Consider the following 13065-nt stretch of genomic DNA (forward strand, 5'->3'; position numbering starts at 1 on the left):
TGATGTGTCCTGTCCCATATTGACCCTCCCTGGATGCCCCCCCGGGCTCCAGGCAGTGGGGACCACGCTGCTGCTGCTGCTCCTGCTGAGCTTGATGCTGTGCCCCTCATCTAAGAATAGCTTCACTGTCTTGAACGCCTGCCAGTTCCTGAAAGCTTGGCAAGCAGAGGGAAGAAACACAGCCATTATGTAATGGTTTCTCCTGGCCAAGAAAAAAATCCCATTTATTGATCTCCTGTCTGAAAACCTCAGTAACTCTGCGTAATTGATGACCAGCTGTTAAGAAAAGCTGTTTGGAGGAAGAACATTTATAATTAAAGAACAGACACTTCAAATTCAGCTCTCCCTCCATTTTCTCATTGCGTTTCTCTCTGCTGTCTCAGGGAATAGCCAACCTGCCTGGGCCTTTAAGCTTCTCATTTCAAACTAATATATGCCTTACCCAGAGAGCAGCTCTGCATTCTCCAATTTCACTCCCTGTGCTACAGAGGGGAACTATTCATGGAGCTGTGTGAGAGAAAGAGATTAAGGAAATATCAAGACTAACAGATGGGAAGCAGGCAGTGGATGACGTGTAGGCAGGCTGATGTTACAGCAAGTCTTATCTTGTTAGCAGAAATATGTTGCAATAAGAAGAATTCTGGGAGAGGGCTTGGTTTTGAGCACGGAATAGGACAAGACCTCTCTGTCTGATGAGGGACCTGCTTGTGTGTAAGAATGTCATATTAAGGCCCTGCTACCCCTGAACATTTTGATCTTGATCCCGTTTTTCCAGATCTACCCATCTCCTCTGGTTTTGAGGTGAAAATGTCGCTGGGTTTCTCTGCTGAAAAGTGAGTGTCCCTGTTTGTTTGAGGAAAGCAGAAAAATAGGTCACTCAGCTCAGCTGCACAGCACAGCTCCCCCTGACCAGTGGCTGTCCACAGGTCCAGCTATGGCCTTCCTCTCCCGCCTCCCCCACACACTCTGGGTAAGGCCTACTCTGGAAATAGACAATTTAGCATGAGAATTATATTGTGCATTTAAATATAAATTGCTAGGGAATTGACAATTGCTTTGTTTGAATTGTAATGATCGGAGTACGAGAGTGTTGGGTTTTTTCTTTGAATACATTTTAACTGGTATTTATGTTCTTTTACATTCATCTCAGGCACAAATATATGCACGTGTCCTTAAGCTTTCATCTGTAAATCCTTGAGCTGTCACATTCCTGTTAGAAAACCCATTTCTTTGACCTATCCAGCAATTGTAGGCTGGCACTCTTTCCCCCCTCCCCTTGTTTGCTTTTTGGAAGAATCTCTTGTTTTAATTCAAATAGGCGAAAACCTCAAGTCCAAAGTGAAAATACAGCTTGGGTCCTCAGTGGCAGTGATCTCACTGCTTTCTTCTCCCCCTCTCTGCCTACAGACCAGATCACAACAGCCAGGGAGAGCCTCTGCAGGGTCTGCCAAGCCCAGAGATTTCCTACCAGCACCCCCAGCTGAGGGTGACAAGCCCATCTTGCAGGCTTGGCCGTGCTGGTGCTCACCATCAGCTCAGGGTTCTGTGCTGGGGCTGAGCCCTGGTGGTGCAGGGGTCTGACCCCACTGCCTGTGCACAGCACTGCCAGCAGACACTGAGCAGACAGTATTTTTTTCTGAGGTAGGCAGAGGGAGAGGTAAGAAATGGATGTACACAGATCTGTTCACAGGTCTGGTTTCATCCATGGATGCTCCTGCCCTGTTAGCAAGGTACTGAGCACCAGCCCTCAGCACGGATGAAAGAGACTATCAGGGTGGCCAAGCCCATCCTGAAGCTTGCCCAGAAAAGGGTTTTTTTTACCATCCAAAGAGCTAATAAAGTGAGGGAAGCCAGGGGTTAATCAGCTCTGCCTTCCCTATCAAGTCACTCATTGGAAAAGCCTGGGTTTCAGCTCTGTTTGCAAGGAGGGGAGCAGTAAATACCATTATCTGCAGAGTTTTTCTGAGGTGCAGCCAATTTTCAGGAATGCTGTATCTCAGTCCAAACAAAACCTGCGTGTTTCTCCTTGGCCTGGCCTTGTTTCTTGAGACTGTTTCACTGATTGATACAGGAGATATAAACAAAAATTGAAATAACACATGCCTGGTAATATAAACAAAACACTTTCACCAGAGAGAAAGGATTGCAAAATCAGCAGCTTGCAGGGCTCAAATGCAGCCATCCAGCACTGAAACCAAACCATTAGGAAAACAAATAAATAAACAACAGAAATAGAACTGACTGCCATAAGCCCCTGACCTTAATTGTGTGGATATATGTCTGTGAAAGCTTGAGTCAAGCTTTTCCTTCCCAGCCCCCACTCTAATTCCTTTGGCCTCAGTGGCATAAAATGCTCAGTGGACCTGTCTGGCCACCCCCTCTCTCCCTTATCAGGTCAAATCTGTCACTGTTCCTCTGCAGAGGAGACCCCGAGGTTCCCCCTATCCTGCCACTCCTGCACTGCTCTCCCAGTTCTTACCCATTTTCCAGCCCAAGTATCTGGAGCAGCAGTTGTTCACCTCCAGACCTGGACAGAGCAGTCAGTGACAATCCCACGTTGCTGGTGAGTTTTCCCTCTCTAGCACAGATTCACGGGTGGGGAATGGCTACTGGGCACTTGGAAAAGCCTGCTGTGATCTGCTGAGCCACAGAGGTGTAATTATAGGCAGTTTCATGCAGTTCTTTTGCAATTTGTCACATTTGAAATACCAGCCCCTATGATGATTAATGTTTATGTAGGATTCCAGGTGAGAAAGGTTGAAAAAGACCTCCAAGATCATCAAGTCCAACCGATTACCTAACCCTGCCAAGGGTTTTGAACATTTCTAGGGACGGTGACTCCTCCTCTTTCCTGGGCAGCCTGTTCCAGTGCTTGACAAAAGGTGTGTGTTCAGCTTAGGTCAAAAGCCAGGGATGCATTGCTGGATGCACCCTGCAGGTGGATCCCCACTGCACCCCCAGCTCCATTCCTGGGCTCTTCCCTTGGCTGCACAGCTGGATTCATCTGCATGGCCAGGAAGAGTGTGGGGTGATGCCTCCCAGCAATTCAGAGACTTTCCAAGATCCTGAAAGGCTGAGCCTCCCATTTCTGGAAGCATTTCCATGGGAGGTACAGCCATAAGCCCTGAGCTATTTTCCATGGGAAGGAGAGAGCAGGGTCAAGCCCGTGCATTGTTTTTCTGTGGTACATTGAATTTCACCCTTGTGGCCTCACTCAGGGACCTGGCAGCACATTTCCCCAGCAGTAGCTCCTGTCATAGCCAGGTGGGAATTCTCCCCATGTTGAGTAGTCACTGTCTTTAAAATATCGCAGTCTTCAAATTTTCTTTTTGGAGCCTCAGACAAAAATATGACAGCTATCCCACAAATCAGCCATCTAAAAGAAAAAAAAAAAAAAAAAAGAGTCACATTTAATTACTCCTGTAGGGGAACTTGTACACGAGGAACACTTATTAGTGCAATATATTTTTTCTTTTGTAGCTTTGAGCTGATCTCTAATAGCACCAGCGAAGTCCCAGTGTAACCTTGGAGTGTGTTTCATTATCATTCAGATGGAAACTGCTGTCTTATGACTGCAGTTTTAAAATACAGTACATTTTTATAATTTCTAAGCAGGCAATCAAATGGACATAACACATGAAATGATATCCAGTCCTGGCACCAAACCCTGCCCTTCACTTGCCCATGCTGCTCCCAGATATCAAGGCCTGAGTACAGCTGGGGGCTGGATTTCAACCCCAGGGTGATCCTGCAGTTCTCTGCTCTGACAATAACCATGCAAACATGTAGGGGTTTATGGATTCCCTCACTTTCATTTTAAAGTCATTGCGACTTTTAAAGTCAAGCACTGGAGCAGGGTCTCTCCCTTCCTTCCTTTCCCACCATGGAGGCAGCAGGGCAGGGGCAGCAAGTGGCTCCTGGCTGGAGGAAACGTGACCCATGAGCTGCTCCTCGCTGGGAGCTTCAAGTGCTGCTGCATGCTGTCAGCACTGACCTGAGGGTACCAACGTCTTTGGCTGTTTTCCTCCCCTCGGGCAGCTCTCTGGATCTGCAAATCCATTCCTTTAGCTAATTAGCAGATGGCAAAGGCAAAACTAATCAATCATTTCCCAGTGGGGCTTCTGGTAGCCTGTCAGTTCAGCAACCAGAGAGGCTCTGCCCTGGCCCCTCTGTCCCGAGGTTCCCAGGTGGGCAACTGAGCATCCTGTTTCATCTTGGGCTTCATTTCAGGCTCAGGACAAAGGAGGACGACTCTTTAGCCTGGAGGACACACTTTAGTCTGTAAGAAGTTCTGTGCTTTTTGCCTACGCTAGAAATATATTCCAAAAAAATCCTGTATTTCAAGAGAGAAGAGTAAAAGTGATAGGAATGTCAGGGTGATGTTTGGAAGCCAACAATTACTGGAAAGGACAAGTGTCCCTTTTCTAGTGATGACAGAATTAATGCATCTTCATTGTTATTTAATGTGTAGGCAGGGAAGATGGCAAGGATGGGAAAACTCCCCTTGATCTTACCTGTGCTTTTTACAGTGCTTCTGGGTATCTTGCAATTTTTAATGTATTTATTTTTATAACACATACAAGATGTAAGGCATGTGTCCATGACCTGCAGAGGGAACTGAGTCACAGAGAGACAATACCAGTTCTAAGGAGAGCTTGTTGGGAGAAGATGCAATTTCTTGTGCACTGGATGTTGGCACTCTGAAACAAATTCCATAAGGCTCCTGAAAAGTCCCTGTAATCATCCTGGGAGGCACTTCTGCCCTGGTAGACACTTGTGCCCCTCTTAAAAGGAACTGAAGAGGGGTGGAAGCACGACTTGCTGGATGGGACACCTCCACTCCACCACATCCCTGGCACCCTGCCCTGCCTTGCTCCGCTCCCTCTGCCAAACATTTCCATGAGCCATCAGTGCTGCAAGTGGATTAGGTTTCCCAGACTCAAAAGAGTGCTTCTTTGTGGCAGAAAAATGCCTCCATTTGTTAGTTAAACCTCAGAAGTTTTCTCCTGGCAGAAGTTCAAATATGTGCCACAGCAGCGATGGTTTCACTGCTGTCTGTGAGGCCTCAGGTTTTCCAGGTCTCTAAGCCCAGCCATATTGCTTCTCTTAGGTTTTCTTTTGGTATTTCACAACATCTCTATCTGATTTTTGGAGACCACCACCATCTGAAACCCATGCTTTTAACCCAGGAATCCAGCAAGTGCTGCCCCAGATGCCCAAGCCATACAAGCTGCCCAAAACTGAGCAGGGACCAGCCTGACACGCCCAGGGCATAAATAAGAATAGAATAAAAGTCAGGTGGCTTTACCAGGGGTTAACCTCATGGTTTTTTTCAGCCCTCTGTTTCTAACCTGCTCCCTCCCTTCCTAGCAGCCTTGCTGCCTGAGGTGAAGCCCTGCCAAAAGCCTCTGGGGACAGCAGGCACTGCCACGTGCCGAGGCTGGCCAGAGCCAGGGTGATAGACAGTCTGAGATGCTCTCCTTCCCTAAGGAAGGGGATTTAGAGAAGCTCCAGAGTATCTGCCAAAGCCATATTTAGCACTGGGAGCTGATTGCAACACTCACACTGCTCACTGCAGCTTTATAAATATAACCAGCCCAGACAGAACTCTGCTGACACCGAGGGAGGAGATGCAAGGAGAGGCCCTGACACACTGCCTCACTGAGGTGTTTGGAGCTTTCATCTCTAACAATGCTCCCTTAGCATAGACCATGGTGGGTGGGTGTAGGGGCAGGAAGGAAGGCCGAGGCCATCTCCTTTGCTTTCCCTGTCTCCCCAGAGCAGGAGGATTTTCTTTCTTGACTTCCACATTGCTTGACTGAGTATTTGCTCCTGAAATTTGCTCCTGGGCCAAGTTCAGGAGTCACAACCATGATTCCCTGTCCCACATCCATCTGTGTCTGACCACAGGCATGTATCTTGGGTCAGAAACCTTGGGCTGTCCTAATACATACTGCAGAAAGCAACACTCAGAGACTGCTTCCTTAAATACCTACTGATCAGACAGCACTGCTAATCAGGGGAAGCTCTTTCCCTGTACTAATGAGCTGACACTGTGACATTGAAGCATCTGATGCAGTGGTGATCACACAGGGGTGAAGGTCTGGGAGAGACACTGCTGCCCTGGCACAGTACCAAGCAAGAGCAGGGTCCATACTCTTTAAAAAGTGCAGATATTTTCTCCTGCAAAAATCAGGATTTGTCAGCAGCTGCTTGCAGGCTCACCTACAGAGTATCCCAAAGTTTGGTCTTTTTTTCCCTTAAGTTTAAACGTGGTTCTGAGCTTTATTGATGGCAGACACTGATTTCCAGTGGAAGTGCAGCTACAGTTGCAGTAAATTGAAGTCAGCTGAAAGCAGAATCTCTGTCTTAGCTGTCTTTCCTAAATGTCCCCAAAGCAGTCGATGGAGCCCAAGGGGTCACAAGCTGTGAGCTGCTCTGTGTGAGAGTGGTGCCTCCTGGGATTGTGTCCTTCCCAGTTGCCACAACCAGAAGGACCGCAGCACTCCTGGTGCACTGTCCATCCCAAAGTGTCTAAAACATTATGGGATAAATGAGAACATTTAGGCAAAAAGGAGAGGAAGTGTCACACAACCAGAGAAAGCTTCTTGCTCAAACATGTCTACCTGTTTTTAATGCCTAATGGAGAAGGACACCTAATGGTTTCCAGAGCTCAGTAGGCAGATAAAAACAGAGTGCAGAGGTGGTGGAGTGACAATCTCTGTTAATGAAAAACCAGGATATACAGCTGGGGCTGTCGGGCACTTGGCCCAGCACTTGGCCAGAGCAAATGGGCTGAGCCACGCCGGGATCGGCACCAGCGACACTCAAGTCTCCTCCTTGTCAAGCGCTGTAAATTAAAAACAGAATAAAAGCTTTTAAGGGATGTGCTCACTGACAGTTTAACATAAGTGGCTGTGGTATCATTTTCTGCAGATAGGTTTATACGGGGGAAGAAATTGCAACTTGCTTCATAGCGGGTATTTTACTGTTATTGCAGAGTTCCCTGCCATGATTATTTATAAGGGGAGATTTCCCAAATGAGCATCGTGTGGAAGTCAGTGGGAGAATGAGCTACTGTGACCTGTGCCAGGCTAAGGTGGGGCAAGGGCAGCCTAAAGGTCAGCAGGGCTTCTCTTTGATCCAGTGGTGGAGCCACCCTCTGCTGAGGGACACAGCTCAGCACACCAGGTGACATCCCCAGCCTCCAGGCAAGCCTTCATTTTCACCTTCCCTGCCTCCTGTCCATCTCAGCTGACCAGAGCCCCTTATCCAGATGTGTTGCTGTGCATAAATCCACTCCCCATTCACAATTTGGTTAGGAGAAAAAAGTCCTCAGAAAATACAATTTAATTGAACAAAAGCTGTGTATGAAAATAGACTTCTAAAGTTTAAACGATTCATTTTGGCACCCAGACATGAAAATTTCATTCTTTTCTTTGCAGTATTTTAAATTAATTAGTTTAAAAGTTTCTATTTTTAATTCCTTCAGAAGCTTAAACTGAAGATGGGATGAAACAGGCTTTAGTCAACCAAATATTTGCTTCTAGACCATTGGGGTTTTGTTTTTGAGGGGTTTGGGGGTGGGGGGGAAGGAGAGAAGGAACAACTTCGTGACAACCTAAAATATTTTCCTTGCAATTTTCCAATTTTAGCATTTTACAAAAATCACATGGGTGAAATTTCTGAATAATATTATTGCATTTTCTTGGCTGTTGATATCCAAATCACCAGCACAAACCACTTACAATCTCTGAGGCTGTGGTGAAGTAATTTGTGGTTGCTCTGTGGAACCGACTTCTTTCACTGTGCTTCCACTCAGAATAAATGGAATAGAGGTTCACCATTTTACCCACTTTCCTGCTGCTTTTTACTCATTGTAGTCAACTTCATGGCTGAGCAGTGAGATACCCTGATATCCAGAGATACCCTCTGGACCAAAATTTCAGGAAAGCTAAGGTTGTGTCAAACTGAATATTATTGTCTCTGTATTTATAACTAAGGTGACACCACTCATAATGTTGTAATTGCTATCTAAGAAATTTCATTAGTAGTATGGACTTGGCTCAGTGCTGATAAATGCCAGAGGAAACTTCTACTGAGTCCAGCAGGCTTCACATCAAATCACATTTGCATATGAAGATATGCATCAGCTAAACACAGTCTGGGGTAGAAAAGGGTCAGCTTCTTTGGAAGGAAAAGATTAGGAGAGTACATCCTTCCTTTCATGCCTTTGTATCCATAATATTTTAAAGACCATCATAAATAGTCTTGTTTACTGCAGATTTGACCAGTTCTTTTCTGCCTGGAGGATTTTTTTTTTAATTGGCATTAGGAGAAAAATATTAAGGGGTATGTCTTAGAAGTGTCTAGCCAGCAATAAAAAGAGTTTGAGTTATTGTGCAGTAGGTAAGTGCTGTAAGTGGAAAATCCAAAGATTTCAAAAAATGCACCAGAGGGAAGGTGTATTTTCCTTCCTCTGCAAGGAAGAGTCAAACCAGTCACCTTCCTTGGCATCTCCTGTAACTGCCTGTATCACTGAAACTTCTGCTGACTGCCCTTTCTGAGCAGTGATGCTTCACCCAGATTTGCATTTGAAGTGCTTTGGCTTTCTTTTTTCACAAGTATGAGCCTTAATAGCCCTTGCAATCCTTTCTTCTTTTTTGATTGAAACAAAGTTACTCTGACTGTTTTGTTGGCATCATAAATTGTGAAGCACTTCCTTAAACACATGCTGCAACCTGGATTTTATTTCCATTAGTTTAATGGAAGTAGTGGTGCAAGTAGGGATTTGCAAGGAGACAAGTATGGAAAAAGCCAAGCTGCTGCCAGGGATGCCTGGGTGTTGGTGGCATTTGTGCTGCTGCCATGGTAATTGTGTTATTGGAGAATTCATTCCTCATGCCTGATTTGTACCTGATTTGAATCTGCCTGGCTGCAAGTTAACATTTTTGTCCCGCAGTTTTGGTTTTGTTTTCCTGATCCAAGTTTTTCTTTAGACTAAGCCCATTTTTGCCATCCATAGCTGCCCCTGCCCTGCAAGGCACCTCTCCCCCTTTGTTTCCATGCCTGCTCACGTGCACGCTCGCCCAGGATGGGAACTGCTGATGCAATTATTGCTATTCCAGCTTTCAGCAGCCCCTTAACTCTTCCAGATGGGATAATCGATACTCGGCTGCTCTGGCAGTGGCAGTGGCTGGCTGGGCCACTCTGTAATGTCAGATGAACAGTGAAACACCCGTGTGCTCTCATCTGGTGCAGCCCAAGGCTCCTGGTTGCCAGCAGCTCCCAGCTCCTCACTCCCCTGTACGTGAATTTTCCACAAGCCTGTGCTGTGCAATGACCATTCAAGGCAGAGATTCCTTTGTTTCTTTTGTGTATCCTTATCCATGTTTGTTATGTATTACTCATTTTATGGCCATCTCTGTGTGATTCCTTCTATAAATAACATTCTCAAATCTCTCTCCTATCTTGTTTACCGTAGCTAATTCTTTAAGATGGGTGTCTCCACCAGAGCTGTAGTCTAAATGAATACAGATAAAAATCATAACATTGGCTTGGTTGTAGTAAACCAGGATTTTCTTGGTTCTGCTGCAAATCAAGCCTTTCAAATAATCTTTTTATTCTATCTCCATAAATACTGTACGGGGGTGACAAAAGACAGGTGATAGCTTCAGCCTTAGTTATCGTGTTAGTGGCTGGCATTAAATACATAATTCCTGCTGTGTCTGCATCGTCTCTAAATGAAAGTCTCCTGAAGCAGAAGTCTCCAGGGAGGGGGAAGAGCTGAGAACCGGTGACTGCAGAGTGTGCCTTGGAGATACAAAGTTAGGAGGGGAAGCTGAAAACATGATACGTCTTTTTCAGTTTGACCTCAGCCTCTAATAGTGTTTGGCAAGTCAGCCTGGCAGATAAATTGGTTCATATGAGAAAATGGGGTTGATTTATTATGAAATTGATTGCAACCCTGTCCTGTGCTGAAGGCATTAGTGATAACAGCATCGGGTGCCTCAGCTCTTCACTAATGGGTTTTCCCCAGGCTCTCCACTGCTGCCAGGCTTTTACCCACAGCCAGCAGCATCCAAACCACACACCTCTGCCGGTCCCTCCCCACAGGTGCAAAACCCTTCCCAGGCAAGGCTCTGTCAGGAAGCTGAGAGGCCCTGGAGGGAGCTGGCAATTTGCAGGACATGCAGACTGGCAGGAGCAGGGCCAGTGTGACATTTGCAACCAGCACTTTGAAGTATATCCAAGCGTGGTACCTCTTCTTCTTGTGACTGTTTTCTGGAAGTGGGAAGAGTTACTGGAAATACGGAAAACTATCCACCAAGCTCCTTCTGTTTATGGAATCATAGAATGGTATGGGTTGGAAGAGACTTCAGAGATCACCCAGTTTCAATCCCCCCTGCCATGGGCAGGGACATCTTCCACTAGCTGCTCAGGGCCCTGTCCAACATGGCCTGGAACCCTTCCAGAGATGGGGCATTCAGAGATTCTCTGGACAGCATGTTCCAGTGTCTCACCAACCTCTCAGTAAAGCATTTTTTCTAAATACTCAATCTAAACCTACCCTTTTTAAGTTTGAAGCCATTCCTCCTTGTCCTGTCATTACATACCCATGAACAAAAGGCTTTTCTTCCTTTCTTTGTTTTCTTTGGTGAAGTTGAAAGCTCTTTTAGTCACAAGGAAAAGCCACCACCAAATGTAATGAGAGAGTTTCACTACTTTTTGCAAAGAAAGCCATATTTATCCACAATTGCCACCACCTGCAGTAGCCTCAAATTCCTCAACAGACTGGGGAATGGACTTTCCCTCCAGGGCTGATGAAAATAAAAATGAACAAACCAAACATGGTGACCTCTAGGACCCCATAAACTATTTAGGGTGTATCTATTATGGGAAACTCTAATCTACTACTTGCAGTATGGTTACAGATGTAATAAATACAGAAAAAAAAGTAAGTCTGATGTCATAACAAGCCTCTTGTGTTCCTGCCTTTCTTTGGACACTTCTGGGCCGTTCCCTAAGGAGCAAAAGATTTTCCAGTTAATTTGCTGTAGTGGTAGTTAAGTATCTCATCAGTTGAGTTTGTAAATCACTGAATAGCAAACCCTGGAATATTTAGTGGCTGGCCTAAGCAATATTTTTCAATATTTTTGAAGGTAAAGAGTATTCAGTGATTGAAATGCACTTCACTTTTAGACATTTTCCAAAAGAAAAATTTCAATATGAAAGAACCATGTGGCTTGAAAGGAAAGCTCATTGCAAGAATGGCTATAATTGGACAAAACTGAAAATAAACTTTTCAAAATAACTGAAAACAAATTGATTTGGGGAATGAAGGAAGGTTACATTTTGTAAATGTTTTCCAACAGCTCCCTGCCAGTCAATCGCACATTGGGTCTCTTTTGGCATAAATTACTTTTCAGGTAGAGATGACATTTGTTACACCAATGACAGCCCCAGCTCCAGACAGTGGCACAAGCTTGCCTGACTCTGCTTTTGCCATCAACTTCAGCAGCATTTTGAGGTGTGAAAAAGCCATACAATGTGACTGGCCAGCAGTAAGGAACAACTGCACAACATAAACTTGCTCAGAGAACAGCTATTTCTGCACTGAAGCACTCAGTATATCTCCAAACCAGCTTTGAAGATAATGTCTTTCTCTTTCCTATCCTAACAAAAAGTAGGGCACATCTGGCAACAGCTGCTACGAAGCCAAGAGACCACAATATGTATCTTTTGAAGCAAACTATTTGTGTGGCAGACAGCCACAGTCATCTATTCCAACACCCAAATCCTCTCAAACCAGTGCCATACCGTCCTCTCAGGGTCTTTGCTGGTGCTCACTGAGGGTGCTGAGTTCTGGCTGAGTTCACCATGAATTGTTCCTTTCCTGTACGGATTTGCCTGAGCTGGAGGCCCTGTAACAGCCAAACCCTGCTCATTTAACAGCACTCCTGGGAAGAATTCACCCCAGAGGAGCAAAGGGCAGCTTTCCTTCCACCAGCATCAAGCAGCTAATCTGCAGATATGAGTAAGACATCTGGGAGCCCCATATATTTTCACATTGATTTTTATAGGATAACACCATGGCCTGAGAAACATTTCTGAATGTTATGAGCAATTGTCTATCGTGTCACTTTTCTGGGCTTGTGCTTTTATCATTAACACCTCTGATCGGCAAAAACGCAGACTCCGAGATGCTCCTTTGATTTGAAAGGTTATCAATTTTGGATGCAATGCCAGGGAGTAAATTTTACAATGCAGCCGAACTGTGGACTAATTAAAAGACTACCCCAGTACTCTTCTTAACCAATACCTCTCAGATTTGTGACAGCCTTCAGGAGGAGTCATGAATTATGCCATGTGCACCATATGCAATCTATTGATCTCTCTGTGTGTACATATGCTCTGTGTGTGTGCATGTGCACCAGAGCCCGTGTTGATGATGGCTTCTTCACAACTGTGTGAAAGTTTCTCATCCCAGAGAATTTATGGCTGTGCAAATAATGATTGCAGTGAATTCGCTTTCTTGCTGCTGCAGGCTTACTACTGCTCTTTAATTCCAGATGCTCCTGGAGTCAGAGCTGGATATCAACATTTCCCATGAAGAGGGTTCTCCTATAGCATTACTCTGGTGCACAGGGGTGAGTTTTTATCCATCACTGAGTTATTCCTTGGGTCCTGACTGGGGTACCCTGATCCATGCCTTGTGGACTTTGTTGATTCTCTATATTGTAAAGTGAAAACAAGAAAAACACCCATGTTTCACTTGGCACCATGAATTGAACAGTGACATATCCTTAGGCTTGGCAGTCAAAGTTTGTGGTCAGCAGCAGTGTCGTCCTTAGTGCTCCACCTGACACAGAAAATCAGGATATCCCCAGGTAGACTCGTGTTTCCCAGGGCAGTGTGAAATGGCTTTCTGCTTGCCAGGATCTCCTCCTGAGTCAGTGCCTGCAAAGGACAAGCTTCACATGACAGCTGGAAAAGCAAATATATAAAGAGCAAAAGGAGAACATGTGTTTGAAAAACGAGTTCTGGGGTGGCCAGGTGCAAGTG

General features: G+C 45.4%; 1 long non-coding RNA gene across 2 annotated transcripts in view; it reads left to right on the plus strand.

Annotated features, from left to right (window-relative positions):
- Window positions 1-13065, plus strand: part of LOC119704434 — a 122371-nt gene that overhangs the window by 72872 nt on the left and 36434 nt on the right. For both annotated transcript variants that reach the window (XR_005257973.1, XR_005257972.1), the window contains exon 2: window positions 12573-12650. This is a non-coding gene — a long non-coding RNA (uncharacterized LOC119704434). The remainder of the gene's footprint in view (window positions 1-12572; window positions 12651-13065) is intronic.

Source organism: Motacilla alba, chromosome 9, assembly GCF_015832195.1.
Source record: "Motacilla alba alba isolate MOTALB_02 chromosome 9, Motacilla_alba_V1.0_pri, whole genome shotgun sequence".
NCBI lineage: Eukaryota > Metazoa > Chordata > Aves > Passeriformes > Motacillidae > Motacilla > Motacilla alba.